This window comes from Anabrus simplex, chromosome 2 (genome assembly GCF_040414725.1).
Source record: "Anabrus simplex isolate iqAnaSimp1 chromosome 2, ASM4041472v1, whole genome shotgun sequence".
Taxonomy (NCBI): Eukaryota; Metazoa; Arthropoda; class Insecta; order Orthoptera; family Tettigoniidae; genus Anabrus; species Anabrus simplex.
In genome coordinates this window covers 716,874,494-716,895,168 of record NC_090266.1, presented here as the reverse complement: position 1 = coordinate 716,895,168, position 20,675 = coordinate 716,874,494, and the positions used below count along the sequence as shown (strand labels likewise).

At 37.1% G+C, this 20,675-nt stretch overlaps 1 protein-coding gene across 1 annotated transcript in view; it reads right to left on the bottom strand.

The window, feature by feature from the left end:
• Fim (plastin-2 Fim) overlaps window positions 1-20,675 on the bottom strand; it is a 241,543-nt gene that overhangs the window by 155,179 nt on the left and 65,689 nt on the right. The window lies entirely within an intron of this gene.

Here is a 20,675-nt window from a genome sequence, read left to right as displayed (position 1 = left end):
GTATAAGAACACTTAACACTTCAGAAGTCTATTTGCAATTCATGATTTAGGAAAATGAGATTAGAGATACCAGATTTCCAAAATGAAAAATCGGAATATTTATTAAGATAGAAGCTATTATTTTCAGTTTTGACTTGTAACTGGAACACTTGTTTTACTACCACAGCAGAACAATGAGGTGGGCTTAAATTTAAACGCCTGGAGGTTTGAAGATAGAGTATATTGTACTGGTTAGGCTTATCGTCGTCGTCATCATTAGATCCAGTCCTTGGAATGGTACACGACATATGGTCCTAATGAAAACGAATGTTATTTTTAAGTACAGTAGAAATCCATTATAGCGAGTACGGCATATAACGAGAATCCCATTATTAATGACAAATTTTGGCTGTCCCTTCAAAATTCCTCTATTAAACTGTGTATTATCCTTCGGTTACAGCGAGAGCTCCATCACTGTCACATCAGTTATTACAAGCGATTAAGCACGCACGATTTTTTCTGTTACTGATATTTATGCATCCCACCGATTATGGTGCATGGGATCGATCACCTTTGGTATAGTTTCCTCGCTATGTCCACTAGCGAGTTCTCTCGTCGACATTCGAAGGCGATGTCCGAGTCAATTAGCAATATCCATCGACTGCTGTTCAGTAAAGAAATTTTGAAATGAAAGAACACATTTTTGTAATAAATGCGTAAATAACGTGTCTGATAACAGTTGTTAACTCGTTAGAAATATAGCTGAATAAATGATCGCTTAATTTTAATGCTAAATACTGCAATTAAGGAAGAATGGGAAACACCTCAAGATATGGCAGAGTGCATAATTGATTTCAAAGGTTAGTTTGTATTTTCTCGCGTCTGGTTAAATTACGGAAAGGCTATTATCATGTAAATTTATAGCAAGAAGGTTATCATTTCTCTACTAGGACTTGAAGTATGTTATAGTACGGTATAGTACGGTTAAGTTAGGATAGGCGACATTGTTTGAATAAGAAAACTGAAACGTTTGCCACCAAATGCAATCTATCATCTTCGGTATGGTATAGTTTTCTTGCTATGAGCATCTCCGAGCACTCTCGTCGACATTCAAAGGCAATGTTAGAGTTGATTAGTATTACCTATCAACTGCTTTTCTCTAAAGAAAATTCTAAATGAAAGAAGATGAAACGTTTTCATAATAAATATGTAAATGATGTGGCCGATAGCAGTTAACTCGTTAAAAATAACGGCTGAAGTAAACAACCTCTTTTAATGTTATATACCAGTACTGAAATGAAGTAAGAATGTGATACACCTCAAGATAAGGCAAAGTACATGCCTGATTTCAGATGATAGTTTATATTTTCTCGCATCAACCATATGTGTATCATGAAAAGATTTCAAATGCATGTAGAGAAATTATAACCTCCTCGCTAAAAATTTGCATGGGAATAGCCTTTCCAAAATTTATAAACTTTGCGCACGTACAAAACTCTTTGACAATAAACGACCACCTCTTTATTATACATCGCTAACAGCGGCAACCGGTTGTACAGTACCTCTGTGTAACGTCACTGGGTCTCGAGAAATAGTGAAGAGAAAATGACGTTCTATTAGCCTTTACAAAAAAGTTTCTCAAATCTGCAGAATGGCAACAAAACATGCGAGCCTTTGAATTCTTATAAAGGCCACGGCTGCTCAGTGGCAGAATTATTACGTGTCTACTGTACCTGACACTTAGTAAAATTGAGTTTTTTAGACGGCATTAATATTTTCGAGATGGATAGTAGTATTGTAAAGATACATGGAACAGGTAATTCCGGCAAATTTTCAACGAGTTCTCATCGAAATGATGCCAATTTTAAATTAATGGTTATTAAACACTCGGAAATGTAGAATAATTCTGCAGCCGCAGGAAAATATGGCATAGGCCTAACTAAAGCCACCGAGCCACCAAGCAAGTGGCTGTGCAGTTAGGGTCGCGCAGCTGTGAGCTTGCATTCGGGAGATAGTGGGTTCGAACCCCACTGTCGGCAGCCCTGACGATTTTCCGTGGTTTCCCATTTTCACACGAGGCAAATGCTGGGGCTGTACCTTAATGAAGGCCACGGCCGCTACCTTCCCAACCTCCCACTCTTTCGTCACCGAAAACCTTCGATGTGTTAGTGCGACGTTAAACAAATAGCACAAAAATAAATAAAATAACTAAAGCCAGTTTTCGGCGTTAGCGTGAAGACAAAGATAGCTAAAAAATGCGTACAGTACAAAGAATGAATTCAGTGGTTCGCAATAAGGACGCTTTAAAGAAGTCGAAGATGAAATTGTGAGGTATGTGCATGAAAAACTCTTTCTTTGACCTATAACGCCCACAATTAGGCCTATCCATCACTAGCCCCTGAAGTTGGCCGAACCTGGCAAGCAAGACGTGCGTGCAGCGGTAGCCGATTATATCGGACGCCGAGTAAAATATTAAGTTTTATAGACAGCAAGAATATTTTCCCGATGGATTGTCGTATTGTAGAGACGCATGGAATAGGTATTGTCAGCAAATTTTCAACGGGTTCTCTTCAATATTATAATGCTAATTTTAACTTAATGGTTATTAAACCCACTGGAAAATTTATAATGCCCAATAACGGACCATTTATATTATACATTGAAATAAAGAATAATTGTGTAGCTGCAAAGGAAGTACAGTATAACAGAACCAATGTTGAGCGTCTAAAAATAGTCTTAAAATGCGCATTGTACAAGAAAGGCATTCATATGATTTTACAAAGCACTTTTTAACCTGATTTAAAGTTTTGAAGTAAAAAATGGGGGTCGTACTGGATTCGGAGAAATATATTATAATATTTTCAGAATGAAATTAAACACCACTTTCACGTAGTATCGGATTTCAAAAAATAACAAACAAGTAAGCCGTAGTGTGGATATCATCCGCGAAAACGCAAGTTTTGAACCGACTGCCGTTTCACACCGATTATGTGTATGGGTTTTTTGAGACTTTTAGAAAAAAATCAGCTATAATGACAATCCGCTATAGCGAGTAAATTTTTCACTGTTTTATGAATTCTCGCTATAATGGACTTCTACTGTATTTATTTTCAACTTTAGCTCAGAACTTTCAAAACCAATTACATTTTGTTTTACAAAAATTATGATATTGTACCTCTGTGAATTAAATAGAGTTTTTTGTCCCCAACTAGGTCAGTTAAAGTCTTCAGCTTCAGATAAATCTGTTGATATGGAAGCTGAGGTGCTAACATATTTTTCAGAAGAGTTGAAATCTTTCAAGAGTTTTTCTTGACATGGCACAAGCCCAAAAGCCTATACAATATCATGTCTATTTCAAAAGTTTTATTTACTAGAAGATATTATTTCAAAGAACGCATGTAACTAGCAATTATTATGCAATTCAAAAGAGAGCTGTGGTACTAAAACTGGACAAGGTGTGGAGAGGGCAAGAATTTAAAAATTAAGCATTAGACATTTCAGCATCATTAATGAAAAAACAGGACATTTTGCATTCCAGTTAAACTTTGTTATGTTCATATTCTTTAATCATAAAAAAGTTAATTATGATAAAAATCATTATTTGGGATCAGGAGTATACAGACTCAAATGTACTCAATGTAATTTTTTATGTTGGACAGACTGGGAGAAGTTTTATGACAAGATACATGGAACATGTTAACACAGAAAAACATAGGAAATACTCAGCGATGAGTTTGCATATGAGGGAGACTGGTCACAGATTTGAATCCATAGAGAAAGACCTAGCGATAATTAGAAACATAGAAAAAGGGAGAATGTTGAACGAATTAGAAAGTTTATATATCTATTTAGATCAGACGTACAATAAGCAACAAAATCTTAATGAAACCACGGACAGTAAAAGTATGTTACATGAATTAATGCCGAAATTATTCAAGTCAGTTAGTTCGAATATATTTAGGATACCTAACATATTTAATTCTTCATACTCTAATACTCCTCCCATACCTACAGATATTAAGCCTACTTCCAGCAATACGGTTGACTCCGCCCCTTTGTCAGCCTCGTCACAATTGACTCCACCCATCCTCTCCTCCCTTCCACACTACCCTATTCCTTCCCCTCCGAGTTCACTGCCGCCTCTGCAGCACAGTTACAACACCAGACTCAGAGCCAACAGAAGGGCAGCAACCAACACAACAGTAGATAACAAGTAACAACTTTCAACTAACATGTAAGTCCTCATCTGTTTCAATTTATGTAATCTGAATTCTCTCCTTACGTTCAACTTCTTATTTCATCTTTTCCTTCTCTTACAGAAAATATTATTTCAATATCTACCGACATTTCCTGGCAAGGTTTCCACCAATAGTATTTACCTACGGTGCTAAGGGCCACTTACAATTTTTCAACTGATGCTTCTGTCTCACTTCATGCTGACGAATTTCATCAGCGGCTTTGGACATATTATATTTATGACAATCGTGTTTATGCTTATGTTCACGCCCTCATGTCGTTGGCTTTATATTATTACCACTTTGGTTTTAAACTAACATTTTAAATAAACTGTTTTAATTGGAATTTTAATGGAAGAAGTTTTAGTCTCCGACAAGATTTTAGTTTAATCATTGACAGTATTTCCATTAGCATCTTTATATATTGTATCATTTTTCACATTTTTATGTCCCGAATTTTAATAACTGGCTAAACATTTAGCTTCCACTTTTAATATTAGTTGCACTCTTGATTGTTTTTAGGCTGAAGATGCCCTTAATTGAGGGCGAAACATGTCCCATTTAACTGTGAGTCTATTTATGTAGGCACTATAAGTGGAAATAAAAGTATTGAATAGGTGGATTAAATTAAAACACCTTTATTGTTGTTGAACTGTAAATTTTCAATACGGACCAAAAATGAGATTTATAACATGTAATTTCCTGAACATCCGAACCCTTCCCTTCTTCCCAACCCTTTTCCATAATCTGCCGAGAGTGAAATTGAGTCTGTTGACCTTCCACTCCTGAATACAAATTGTTCCTCTTGTAGCTAACTTTCCACCTTTTCTCTAATTCTTCTTTCCAATATCCTTTCCATTATCTTGGCAACATGGGAGAGGATGGCAGTTCCTCAGCAGTTACTGCACATCACCTTATCTCCTCTCCTGAATATCAGTAGGGCTTGGATTTTTAAGACCTAAAAATAGCCGAAATAAGCAAGCCAATACGACCTCAAAAGTGACTAAATACGATGTAAAAATTACAAAATATGACCCAAAAATGATTAATTTAAATATTGCCATTTTATAATAAGTTATAAGTCGAAACATCAATTCCTTTCATACATATTTGTTAACTTAATTCTTTATTCTTACTTTCATATTAGTTTTCTGAATATACATGTTTAGCAGTTATTCACAGTCTATCGACCATGATTCACTTATCAAACATTTGTGAATACATACCCATAAGGTACTAAGTTCCCTAACATAATGAGATCACACAACATTTTAAAAGTCAAAACATGTTTGCTCCCTGAATTGGTGGTTTGAAATATGCGAAAACTAGATATCAATATATTTGTAAAAATATTTTGGAACATTTAAGCCCAGATTTCATTAAGATTAGGAAAATACGTTAAGTTTAAATTGAGCACCATGAAATGAAATAAGCAGATGTCCTTCAGTACGTTATGGTAGGGCGGCAGGACATATAGTGCAAACTCGCATACCCTCTTAATTCTTCTCATCTTGAAATTTATTGGTACCTTCTCCTCTAAGAACATCATTTAACTTGCACACACAGCGAAAACAGTCATTTTGATTAAGCAAGTTTTGAAGTTTCCGTTTTACACTGTTGCCACCATTCCATGTGATTGTTGTACCGAAAGTTCAACACTTCTCACAATTTCAATACTTGCATGAATTTCTAAGCTAGCAGCTTCTAAACGAGTAACTGCACTCGATATAATTCCAAAGTTGGACTTAATATGCCAGACTTTCAGACGAACTGTTGAAAAACAATTCCTGTGCAATCTTGATAAAAAGAGGCAGAGTATTCCACTTGTATTAACTGCAGATGTGGTATAGAAAAGCAGTTTTGTGAACACTAGTTCGCATTAAGTTGAAGATGATTTTACACAGCCACAGCTGTCGTTCAACTGCCGTAATACGACCAAAATATGACATTTCTATGAAAATAGCTTAAAATATGATCTTATGACAATACATAGCCAAAACAAATCAAAATCACTTAATTGCAACAATAATCACTTGATTTGCACCAAAATCCCATCAGGCAAGAAAACAGAGATAAAGAAAAAAACATGACCTTTCCTAAACATCATCTTCATCCATTCCCTTTTACAGATTCTCTCTGGGTAGGGTACTGTACCAAATCCCTCCACCTTACTCTATTTTTCGACCATTTCTCTTCTAGTACTTTATTGCTATCGACTCCTCTATTTGCAATACAGCCCACAACAGAGCTCCTCCATCTCATTCTAGGCCTCTTTCCAGTCTGTATCCATGAATGTTCTCTTTGGTACTCTCTCTCCTGGCATTCTCGTCATGTGTGCAAACCATTTTAGCTTTGCTATATCAATCTCTTCTTGAAGTTTACACACTCCCACGCTGCTCCTTATTTCCTCATTTTGTATTCTATCTTGTCTTTCCCTTTATGCTCCTCAAGAATCTCATTTCAGCTGCTTGTATCTTACTTTGGTTCCGCTTAGTTAACGTCCAGGCTGCTGAAGCATAGGTCAGTATAGGTTTATAATAGGACGAGTATAAAACCTTCTTGCACTTCATTGGCACATATTTGTTGCATACAATGTCTCTCACACACTGGTAGAAACTTGCAGACTGATGTATTCTTAAATCAATTTCTCCATCCAACTATCCATCTTGTGATATCACACTGCCCATATATGTAAAATTTTTCACTACTTGAAGAGGTTCATTTCCTATTTTTATCACTTCCCTGGATTTCCTGTTACCTCTTGTCATGATTAAAGTCTTACTTTTCACAGTACTAATCTTCATTCCAAAATGTATCTCCTCTTTCCATAAATCAACTTGCGTCTGTACTCCCTCTTCATTATCTCCCCAAACTACAATGTCATCAGCAAAGAGCATAAACTTTACTTGCTCGCCCATCATCTTCTCCTTGATATTATGTAGAATTCTATCCATGATGATAATGAAGAACAAGGGAGACAATACACTTCCCTGTGATAAGCCTGCCTGAAGTCTGAACCATTCAGTTTGACCCACTTTGGTTCTAATACAGCTTTTGCAATTTTGATACAATGTTATTACTATCTGCATTGTTTCAATCCCAATCTGTGCCTCTGTCATTGTTTCTATACCAAATTCCTTGGGACACTGTCATATGCCTTTTCAATATCTAGAAACGTTACTACCATGTCCTTTCCATACTCCCAATACCTTTCCATCATTTGACGCAATGTAAATATTGGGTCAAATGTGGACCGAATCCATACCGGCGTTCTGCCAATTTTCCCTCTACTTTGTCTCTTATTCGTCTATCCAAGATTCCTTCAAGGATCTTAGCTGTATGAGGTATCAGTGTCACTCCTCCCTAATTTTCACACTGCTTCCTGTCTCCTTTCTTGAAAATTGGTATAATGACCCCTTCTTCCCAACTTTTTTGGAACAGTCTTTCCTCTCCATATCACTCTGAAGAGTCTATACAACCACTGTAGACCAACTACTCCTGCTGCTATTATCATTTCTATGGTGACCTTGCCAATTCCAGCTGCCTTGCCTCGTTTCATACTTTTAGTGGCCCACTCAATCTCTGGCATGGACACCTCATTTTCCTTCTTCCATCTGCACTAAATCTGGTTCTTCGATTTCTCCTTGTACTGAGGTATTTTGCACATTGTAAAGCTGTTGAAAGTATTTTCCCCACCACTGCAATATATTCTGCTTCTGTGTCATCACTTCCTCCTGTTAATTTTTAATGAAGTTAGCAGCTTCTCCTCTTCTTTTTAACCCACTGGAATAAGATCTTTTTGTTTCCGATTGTATCTTAGCAGAGATTCAATGAATTTTTGCCAGCATTTCTTTTTCTCTTCTTGAATCACCTTGGAGCACTCCTCCTTGCAGTGCCTGTATTCTGTTTTGCATTCTGTTGTTCTGTTTCTCAGCCATCTTTTCCAAGCTTGTTTCTCTCTTTTAACTATATCTTTTACCCTGTCATTCCACCAGGGCATTTCTTGGTCTTTCTTCCTGCCTGATACTCTTCCACAGGTCTTTTCTGCAGAATCGACCATGACTGTTTTAAAGTAAGCCCATTCTTCTTCAACCCGTCTGATGTCTTCCTTAGGTATACTTGTTTTAATGTGTGTCTGGAACTCTTCATTTATTTCCTTCTCCTGCAATTTCCACACCCTTAGCTTTCTCTGCCTAATCTCAGTCATCTTTTGTATCTTTCCCATCTTTAACTTAGCTATCACAACTATCTCATCTCCTTCGAAAGATTCACTTGGTAGGGCCGTTACATCTACCAACATTTTCATGTTAACTTTCTCGACCAAAATGTAATCTATCAGAGTTTTGATTTTGTTATCCCAACTATACCTTGTTATCTTCTGACTATTTTTCTTTCGAAACTATGTGTTACCAATGATCAGCTCATTTCTTCTATAAAAGTCTACCAAAATATCTCCAGCCTCGTTTCTCTTCCCATATCCAAATGGGCCTATAATCTCGTGTCCTTTTCTTTCCTGACCTACTTGGGCATTCATGTCTTCTATGATCACAACTTGTTTGTCCTGTATATGTCAAAGGTTATAAACTTCATGGTTCTGATCCGTATTGAATTGTAAATATAATATAATTCTTAAATGAATGTAGTAATGGTTAGTAATGGTCCACCTTTCAATACTATAATATGCAATATTCTAAATTACATTACTTAGGGAGTAGTTTCGGCCAGGGCTGGCCATCTTCAGCCTTAAAGTAAAACCTCTAATAACTAAACAAATGTACATGCACACAACTGACATAAAACAAATATCAATTTGTATATATTTTTTTCATTTGTTTTACATAAACATAAAACAAATGTCAATGTGTATATATTTGTTTCATTTGTTTTATGTAAATTGTGTGCGTTTACATTTGTTTATAGTTATTAGAGGTTTTACATTAAGGCTGAAGATGGCCAGCCCCAGTCAAAACTAGTCCCTAATTAATGTAATTTAGAATATTGCATATTATAGTATTAAAAGGTGGACCATTACTACATTAATTTAACCCTCCTAGTGCCGGCTCCCTTACTGCCGTGGTTGCTAAGAATGCCAGAGAGAAAATGCCTATTATGCAGCACCGACGATAAAAGCATATGCTATCCTCACTTTTCAAGATATCTCATTGTAGTTTATATTTTCCTGTAGCTAAGTGATCCCTCTCTTCACTCATTATATTAACATCACGAAAATAATTCATACTTCCGAGCAAAAAAATTAAGTGTGTTCATGCAATTTTTTAAAAATTTTAAAATTCAAATTTGGATCTCAGTACATCCTTGTAATTTGATCGTACTCACCTAAATTTGGTATTCCTGTTCACACTGGTGCATTGTTTACTAGTTTGTAAAATATCAGTGTTTTAAGAATAATAGTTCTTTTAAAAATGGATTAAAATACTGACTTGGTCTAGCATCAGGAGGAAGTGCACGTTTAGGGCCGGGCGTCTCAAGGAATGCAGGAGAGAGCTAAAATTCCACGTCGTGATCGGACTGAATTTTACGGAAATCGGGAATCTGGTCGTCGTCTGTCTCCGTCAATTCCATCATTATTCCCATCACTATCATTACCGTCTTTAACGGAAATTTCATGCATCACTGTCACACGAGTAAGTCGGATAACATAACCACAATCGTCATTGTTTGAAAAGTTACCGGCATTATTATTACTCTCAGTATCATCTGAATCGTCGCCTGACTCGATATAATCAGAATCATCACTCAATTAATCAATATATTGTACCAAATCGTCATCAATTTCAAACATAATATGAGAACTAGTTGCCATTATTATGAACACATTGTCTACAGGTACGCGCCAAACAGCTAAAATAGAAAAAATCATAACATCAACACGACATGTCGCACAGAGATTCAGGTGGCAGATTTAAAAACTATGTAGTATCTACTACAGAATGATGCCAACTGGAGCTGCCATCCGTCAGATATGTGCAAACTATTACGACTTACATAGACCGCTGCAACACGGAGCACGATCGCGCTCGTGGCACTTTTCTCTAGGCTACAGAGGAGCGCGATCGCGCAACCCGGCACTCTAAGAGTTAATAATTATATTGTCCTGTATATGGCCTTCCAGACATTCAAGGTAATCTGGTAGATCAGTATCTGTATTTCCTGTGAATTATATCTGTAACACCAGTTTCAAGTCTCAATCTGACCTTAATCAACCAGCCATTTATGTTTTCCACCAATTCTAGGTATTCCTTTAAGTCTTTTCTAGTTATGAGATCTACACCATTTTTGGCTTCTCTTCCTTCACTATAGTATAAGGTGTATCCTTTCTTTAGATTCCTCTCACCTTTTCCTTTCCATTTGGTCTCACTGATTCCCAGCAATGCTATATCTTTGTCAACCATAAAATCTACAATTTCTTCCATTTTCCTTGTTAGTGTCACTACACTGATGGTCACTATCTTGATGTATTTGGTTGCTGGTTGCCCATTTCTCACATTTCTTCCAGCATCACAAGAATTGCACGTCGCTTGTGGGGAATGCCCTAGCATTTTGCACGTCGCTTGTGGGGAATGCCCTAGCATTTTCCTAAACATTCCAGCCCCAAATATCAGTATTATAACCCCCTTTTCCAAATCCTCCGGCACTTTTTTCTCTACATTAAATCAATAAAAGTAAACTTCCACCTACCTTATTTACTCTCATACTAGACCCCTTTCTTCTGTCATTTTTATAGAAAAAATAAAATTTAAAAAAAAAAAAAAAAAAAAAAAGAGGGGTCCAAGATGCGATAATCTTAAATCTTGTGCAGTGAACACATGACATCTAGGCTATAAAGAGCTATAAATTGTACACATTCTACACTGTTCTTTAAAAGAACCTATGAATGTATTTGAGTTATACTGGCTATTTTCATTGGAAGGCAACATTTCCAAATATAAAAAGTCAATAAATGGTGAACACAACATTTAGACCTACATACACAGTAAATATAATCCGTTTTAGTTGCTTATGTCACGTCATTCATTTCATCTCATTAATTCCTCTGATGAGGTCGATGTCAGGAAGGGCATACGGTCGTAAAAACTTGCTACGAAGATTCGTCTCACTTCATACTCGACCCCGTACGAAAAAGGGATAAGGGTATCGTATTATTATATTATGCAATATTGATACAAAATAACTCAATGGCTAGTCATTTGCCTCTCTCAGTTGAGCAGTAGGCCTACCACACAGTAAACCTGATCACCGCTTTCATTTTAATTGTCTTGCGCCGCTATCTTCCCTGCTAGCGGCGTGTTGTCATTCCAAATGATGTCATCTTCACTGACATCTCATCAGGCATGCACTGCAATCGAGACCAAGCATTCATGGTCCCATTTTTTGAACCTTTTAAAAATAGTTTCATCCCGACTGTAGAGTCCAAACAGTGTGAATCTATTCCCAAATGGTTTCTGGAAATGGTATCAGATATTCCCAATTGGTGTATGTATAGCAGAAGCCACTCCTTCCGAATAAAGCCATGCTGTAGAAACGTCCGAAACCACCAGCTGATAACTAACGTATGCTACGAGTTGTACTTCCGAATGTAATACATAGTGACTGGAAGCATTCTTTTGATAACTGTGGCTGTTGAAAGCCAGACCCTTATTTTTAAGTATATTTCATGCTTGTTCTCTACATTAATCACATCAGGATTTACCTAAACAGCTGTAAATGAGATAAGAGAGACTGCATTGTTTAGGTTACGTATGGTATCACCCGGATAGTGCCAAAAGTTCTACGACGGAAAGAATAAAAATAAATAACAGGAAAGTTTGCTGCATTTATGGATATCTACAGGTGTGGCGCTAATGTGTTTTATCATAATATTTAATTTTGTACGTTCGTTGTCTCCCATTTTTAAACACATACCCTATAGTATTGTACATTTTGTTAAGAGTCTTTGAAAATCGTTCACAGTAAGTGGGGACATAAAAATTCTATACTATTATTATTATTATTATTATTATTTGTTAGCTACAATGGCAAGTAAAACAATTGTGATTGGATTGTTTTTATCACGTTTTAAACCTACTTCTCTCCCAATAACAATATATTGGTCCGAGTTACGAGATATTAAACGATCACTTTGTTAATGATCTTGCCTGCCTATATTAATAGTGTACCGGTTACGCGCGGTACATGCCGTATTTTTTAAAGATCAGTAATGTATAATCATCACGCAAGACATTTACTGCGAGCTTGGTTCGTTTACGCACGGTGGAGCAAGCCCGTCTGAACCAGCTACAGCTGTATGAGTGACGTGGACACAGGAGCAAGATAGGCTACCCGCCTGGTCATGCCACGTGCTGCCCGGCATGGACTGGCGTGTTCTAGAAGTAATGTCACACCTTTCCGAATGTTCGACTTGAAAATTTTCAAACCTCCTGTAATAATGATCGTATCAACTTGAGAGATACGTCATTTTGTAGAGGATCATGTAAACGTCTCTAATTCGTAGTTTCACGTAAATCTATTAAGGGATTCTCGAGTTATCCAACTTTATAGAAATCATGCTATCTGATGACGTAGTAGCACAAATCGTATATACGACGAGCTCAACCCAACCAAATCAGTGCTGTCATAGCTGGGAGTCCAGTTGACTCGCCATGCTGCATCATTACTATGTTCATCGGGTCAAAGTGCTGACCAATTTATCTTCGAAATTCTACAAGTCTTACAGTGGACTTAGACTCTGTGAGTTGAGTGGAACTTATCATTTTTGCGCGTGTTGAAACTCCAAATGTGACAAGTCATACAGTGGACTTAGGTTTTGACAGTCAATTAGAACTTAGAATTTGTGCGCGTATACATAACAAGTCTTTATAATTGTGAAACTTAGTGTTTTACCATTTGACAATTGTGGAACTGTCTCAACAAGCGTTGTGAACTGCAAAGTGACACACCACTGCATTATTATTAACTGTGGAATTTTGAAATTCGGTCAGCTTATTTTCTTTATTTTCATAGAAATGTTCATGAAAGTATTTAAACTTTTTTCACTACCATAAATGCAAGCGATTGCCTATTACGTAACTTACACTCGTGTGCTTCGACACGAGCGATTAATTCTGAATGATAATTCAAACTATGTTAATGTACAACTGTGCATAGTACTTGCTACCTTTCTTATTTTCTTAATTTCTGGGTTGAAGTGAATGATATTCAATTCAAACCGAAATGCATTGTGAACTGTGCATAATAATTGCTAACATTATTTCTTCCTCAAAGTGTTTAATAATTAGTGTAGCAGTATCTGTAGGATAAACTATTGAGCACTCGCATATTTATTTTTGTGTCAAGTGCGCCCATAGTTCCGTGGAAAGCAACCTCGAACTGTGCATAATTTATGAACAGTCTTCAGTTTCGTTATTTCTACAAGCTTATGTTCATGAACTGTAATTTTTTTTTTCCTAAATTCGATGCTATCCGCATCTTCAACTTTAAAGAAAATTTAAATTCTATCTACCAGGGACTAGTAGAGTTTGACTGCATATCACGACTATATTGAATTAAACATTGGTGTCAAATAAATGTGTCGGGGGACTGTGCTATTGTGGACACTCGTGTGAGTAAAGTAACGAGTGATTACCCCGCAGCATCACCAGAGAACGTCCAGAACGTCAGAGGTACGAGTTCGATCCCATATTCAGACTGACCTGGGTGTTTCAGATCCATTTCATCGCAACGAGAGGGGCCAGCAGAACGAGTTCCAGTCCAGTTCAGCATGGTGACCTGGGAGTACCGGTTACCTGATAGGCGATGTTGAAGATGACAAATATCTACACTAAGGTGATATGCAATTCAGCCTGCATTTATTTGAATAAACTTACACAAAATTTCAGGTTTTCTTGTAGATAGGACCCTTCCTCCTGTACCAAGCCCTAGCTATAATTTCCCTGAAATAGCCCTGAGACATATCTCGTGCAATCTTAAGGTAAATGATGAAGCCTGGCTATATTTTACTGGTACAATAGGCCTAGCAACAACCGTGAATACTTTTTTAGACAGGCTCCCAGTGGAAGGGAGTTGAATGTACCATTCTTGCTGCAAATCAACCTTCCTGCCATTCGTAAATCTCTGGCAATACGGTACCGGGAATCTAACTCAGGCTCCCAAGAACAGCAGCTAATTGTGCTAACTATTACACTGGCAGACATTCTTAACTACAAAAAACAGACATATATACATGACTGATGTGTGCTTGCACTGCACGGGTCGGACACAAAAGTATTCACCTATTTGTGCGACGTCATCAGAGCTGCAGTAAGCCTACGCTACGGAAGTGGACGTCTTAACTACGAAACACACATGTACCACATGAATTCGACGCGGGTTTTCATTGCGTGGGTAGTACGGACATAACTATTCACAAATTTGTGTTTTGTCATTAGAGTTGCATAAGGCTTGTAGCCACTTCGAAGCGGAATCATTGTTCTTCTCTGATGAATTACATTGGGGGGTGTTGAATGAAAGATACTTTTTTCCATTTTCTTCGTCTCAAAAAGCCAAGGAGGGGGTCTAATACGCTACGGAGTCTAATAAAGGAGTAAATACGGTATTTGATACTATATATTTGCTTTAAAAAACAAACCCCATGGTGCAACAGCCCCGAAGGGCCATGGCCTACCAAGCGACCGCTGCACTGCCCGAGGGCCTACAGATTACGAGGTATGGTGTGGTCAGCACGACGAATCATCTGACATTCTTGGCTTTTTAGACCGGGATACAGTGAAACCTCCTTAAGATGTTTCTGCAGGGGACAAGGGAAAAGAACATGTTAAGCGAGAATACGTACTAAAAATATACAAATAAAAACTATCTAAAAGGGATATGGAAGCACTAGATACATTTTTTCCCACATGAGAGCATTTTATGTCGTGTATCCGAGGGTACAGTGAAAACTATAGGCCTATCTACCATTTCTAATGACGAGAGGAATGTATTAACATTTTAAACGCTGAGTTACCAGTTGACCGTTTGGTACCTCAGTGCTGAGTTTTTTCATTCGTATGTAAAAATTTTTTGTAGAAGCCTCAATTTTTTACTTATCAGTGGAGTGATTAGCTTAAAATGTTTATAAATGTTGGTTCTTTATAAATCTAAATGCAAATGGAAAATCCTACACTTATGTTCAATGTACAAAGTAAAGAGCCCAAAATAATATTATTTCCAAAAATCTGTAGGCGACTAATACATGTAACCCCTTAGAAGAACATAAGTTGATATTTTAAAATACTTTCTAAACCTGGAATGTGGTGATAGTTAAATGTTTTCTACTGGTTGTTTGTGATGCCGATTTTTGTTCAACTATCTGCACCAACTCCACTGGCATGAAAGTTCAAAAAAAATTGATTTTCAGGTTATCATCAAACACTACTTGGCCCTCAGAGTGTGTCACAGTTACTTGAAAGTCTCGTGGAGAAAAGTAATCCGTCCGCCACAAAAATAGTGATAAAATAGCTTTAGAACTCATTGTGTTTTTCTTCTTTCGTTTAGGAGGCTCTGTTTCTCTCCCACATACAATATTTTCGGCACACTCTGTATCACTCTTACTTTCGAAATCGCTTAACAATTCATTAAAATCATCACCTCCATCATAATTTTCTACTGTGGTTAATAACTGAAAGATTCTTTGATCCGAAATAACATCGCTGCAAGAGCAACTATGTTGTTGTTCCGCCATGTTTGTTTACATCACAGATGAACTCCACAGACGTTTACAATAAGCTCTGGAAGTTACTTCCCGAAGCAATAATCTGTGATCAATTAGGTCTGCATAATGCCCAACAGATGGCAGAACATGTCTGAGATCAAATTGGCACTCGAGGGTGAACCGGGAAACTGAAAATATTAAAGTTCACGCGCACCGTCTATAGACAGGCGTAGCAGTGCTGGACCTGCCGCGTCAGCCCGTCTATAGGCGGGCGTAGCACTCTCAGGTTAAAAGGCGTGAAAAACACAAGTGAACAAATATGAAAACCCTTTCCGATGGGGTTTATAATATAACAAGTACACTGAAAGGCATGAAAAACACCCGACAACAAATATGAAAATATGTGAATAGGGTCCAACAAAAATATTGTTCAGATCACATTCCTATAACAAATGGTAGTAGAAGACTTATTTCAGAGCAGTGGGTTATTTAACATTATTTGCTGGTCACGCTCATAGACAATGAAATGGAGGTTAGACTCGACCATGTGCAAATGTGAAGAAATGTTGGCCGCCATTCTGAATCGAACAAAACTTCGACCAACTTGACAGATCGAGCCGAAACTCGAAGGTGCGAGTTTCAACGTTTGCGACCTCTGCGCGCGCTGCACTTATGTCAGTTCACCTTCTAACAGATTTTAATTTTCTTTTCGTTATTAACCTTTCAAGCGGTAATGAAAGCTGCATGGCTTCCTAAGTGACCATAACAGAATATTCCGTCATCATAATGTAAATGTCTTTTGGCGATGGGTATGAAGACTTATTCTGTCATAGGATCCGACGTCACTTTCCTTCGTGCATGTATGTTAGTTTTGAGCTTTGCCTACAGCAGCACTCTCCTAAACCACGTGACCGGGGTAAATGCTTTCGTTCCGAGCCCAGCTTGCAGCCAGCCAGTACCGGCCGCCAGGCTGTTGAGAGAGGTAGATGGTGCATTACGGTAGGTGCAAACAGAGCATGGAAATGCCTGCACGAAGAAGAACTGTTTGATTTTTTACACTGTGACAATTTGGAGAGTGATGTGTCATCTGATAGCGAGACTAATGTTGAAATGTCAAGAGATAGCGAGTACAATGGTGAAAACTGCTCAAGTGAACATGACGGTAGCACTAGCGGCGATATTCAGCTCAGTTTATGAACACACGTACGATCTCAACAGCCGAGATTTACATTTACGGCGCAACCTCGACAAATTGAAGACATACTGTAAATACTCCGCTAGAACATTTTCAATTTTTTATCACTCCTGAATTAGCAGAACTAATAAGTAGGGAAACCAACCGGTATGCTCAACAATTTTCAGAAAGCACACCAAACTTGAAAATATATTCGAGAGTGAATCAGTGGACAGACACGAATAAACATGAAATTATGACTTTACTTGCATTCTCTCTCTTGCAGGGCATTCATCAGCTACCTGACAACAAGAGCAATTTTACTCGTAGACAGATATTAGAGACTCAATATTTTTAGAGCTGTTCTCTGAAATATGATTTCATCTCCTTCTCAAATTCTTACACTATGTCAATAATGAAGCATACGATGAAGCCACGTGTGGTCCGAAGAAACTCTACAAATTGAAACCTATTCTGGACCACCTGAACAGCAGATTCCGAAGTGTGTACACACCCGAAAGCGATCTGTCTGTAGACGAGTCTCCTGTGTTATTGTAGGCTTCCCGTTGCTTTCCTCACTGAACCAGATTCACTGTCCTTGCCCTTGGCACTGTTGTGTTATTGTAGGCTTCCCGTTGCTTTCCTCACTGAACCTGATTCACTGTCCTTGCCCTTGGCACTGTAATAATTTTAATAGCTTGAAAGTGAAACTGTTTTTTTTAAACCTGATAAAAATACCTGACAAATTAAAAGGTATCACACCGCAAGTTCCCATTGCATTCGCACTATGATCATTTTTTACAACTTGATACAAATTCTGTACTTTTTGAACCTGATAAAAATACTGGTGCCTTTTGGATAATTTGCCACTGTGTTAGTAGCTACTCATAAGTAACTACTTGAAAGGTTAAGGAATTTCACAATATTTTCCGTATCCACAACTGGGCTATCACAAGACACATATGCACCACTCTAGTCAATTTCACATTATGTTCCTAATCCAGGCATAGGCTATCGTATCACATGGCAAATATTAACCACACTTCACTGTACCACTCTACACAAAATATATTTCTACCTTCTGAATGGAATACAAAATAAAAGCACAAACAGGCTCACTCTACTATTCAGTGATCTCACTGTTAACCGGCAAGCAAAACTGAACCTTCCTAAGGTTAACGGCTTGCTCCCGAAAGTGCAACATATCCTTTGAAGTTCAGGAAGGCCGTTTCCCATAAACACGCAGGTATGGCGATGGCTCTTACCCGAGTTAGAAATCACGTTCTTTTCACAAGGGACGATATATACATTAACATTTTCAGGTCTAGGACAAATGTGATCGTACTAAGCGACAATAGTGAAAATTTGTGACACGATAAGTGAAGTATTTTTATATAGATTTAATATGATGAGAATCGGAACTTTGAATTTACGACATGCTAAGTGGGAAAACGTTAATGAGGAATGCACTAACGATGTTTCACTGTGTTTGCTTTAAGCAAATTAATTATTTGTAGAGCATGTTACATTCCTTACAAACATCTTCAGCTACATAACCACTTAGGTTAAATTACATAGAATTTTCTTCTTCTCAAAAAAAAAGAACATCTTAAAATAGTACGTTTTTTATGCTTAAAAAGAACTCATTTAAAAAGATAAAAATAATTAAAATATGTGGGGAGGGTTGAGTGGGGCGGTGAAGTGGGAAGGGAAGATGGATCTACTTATGTTCTAACCTAATTTAAACCAATATCCTATTCACTTAAATAGATGTTAAAATATTGTTAGTATACAGCACTTTTCTTCATACGTGATGTGTTTTTTTCATAGATGTTGATTTTTAAAAAGGACCTTTACATGTCGATGTTATGTTTTAACTTCAAAAATGAGCAGCTGAAGAGAACAGTTTTTTAATTAAGACGTAACATCGACATGAAGAAGTCCTTTTCAAAAACTCTTTAGGAAATGAACAACTAAGAAATACATAGGCATCACATATGAACAAAAGAGCTGTCTACTAACAAATTTTTAATATCAACTTAAGTGAATAGGAAATTGTTTTAAATTAGGTTAGAACATAAGTAGATCCATCTTCCCTTCCCACTTCACCGCCCCACTCAACCCTCCCCACATATTTTAATAATGTTTATCTTAGTTTTCTTTTAAGCATAACAAAGGTACTATTTTAAGATGGTTTTCAAGAAGAAGAAAATTCTATGTAATGTCACGTAAGCAATGTTATGTAGCTGAAGATGTTCCTAAAGAATGAAACATGTTCTACAAATAATTCATTTGCTTAAAACAAATATATATTAAGAAACAGGTGGAAGTTTACTTTTATTGAATTAATATTTGATATGGGAAATGAAGCCAATTTCTTGCAAACTTTTTTCTCTACCAATACACACTTGATTATTCGATAAGTCCACTGGAGACCCGCTTGTCCTGCAATCTTGACCATTTCAATGGCTACTTCATTTATTCCCAGAGCTTTTCCCATCTTCATCATTTTAACTTCAATGTTTAATACAAAATAATATAAAACACACATTACTATTGCCATTTAGTGGCCATACACAAAACTGCTTATATTGGATGATTATGCTTGAGTCTAACATACACACAGAAAGCAAAAGGCCTTTTTTTTTTTTCCCCTCACATAGTAAAGATCCTGCTTAAGCCCATATTGTCATAAGTATGGGTGAAATCCTTATGTCAAATATTCCACCTTTACAATACTGTAAAACGTCTTTATTGTTAAGACTACATTAAGATATAATAATGAGACATGTTTCGTTCCACTTTTGAGACATCTTCAGTCAAATAAGAACAAGGCCCATTTTAAAAATATAGTAAGGACGAAGTTCAATTATCTGATAAAAGTCTTTGCATCCTTGTTGCAACGCAATGTGTTGACGTCTTGTCATAGAACCTTTTGTGATATGTAAGAAAAATCTTAAAAATAACCTGCACATGGGTGTAATAAAGATCATAACATCCAAATATTGCATATATTGTCTTAACTGCACCATTGTGTCCGTGGGCTGCACAGATTTAATGCAACATGGCTTATAAATTGATTGTGCTGATGTTGACACAGCATTTTAAATTATTGCACGCGTTATTAATTGTATGCATAAACTATGCAAGTTTGGTGAAACATAAAAATAATTTTATGAAATGAGTCGGAGATAGGCAGACTTCTAATGAATTGCACAAGTTGGTCGTGTTGACATTGACAATGTAGGCCTGAAAAAGGGGACACCAAACTGTAAGCAAAAATAGATAAGTGAAGTATGTCTTTGCATCCCTGTTGCAACGCAACATGTCTCAACGGTGCAGAAACTAATTTTGAATAAATAAATTTATAGACTACCTGAAAAGGAAAACATACGGTAGCAGAATTATTAATCCTTAGAACTTGAAATTTGGAGCTTATCTTAATGAAGTCCTCACTTCTCTCCAATCTAGCACAGAATGCAAGTTGTTGCAATACCAGTACTCTGTCAATGGCGTGAGTCCAGCTGGCTAATCAGTCCGTCGACGTTCTGCCATGCCCTGGCTAAGGTAATGACATGCT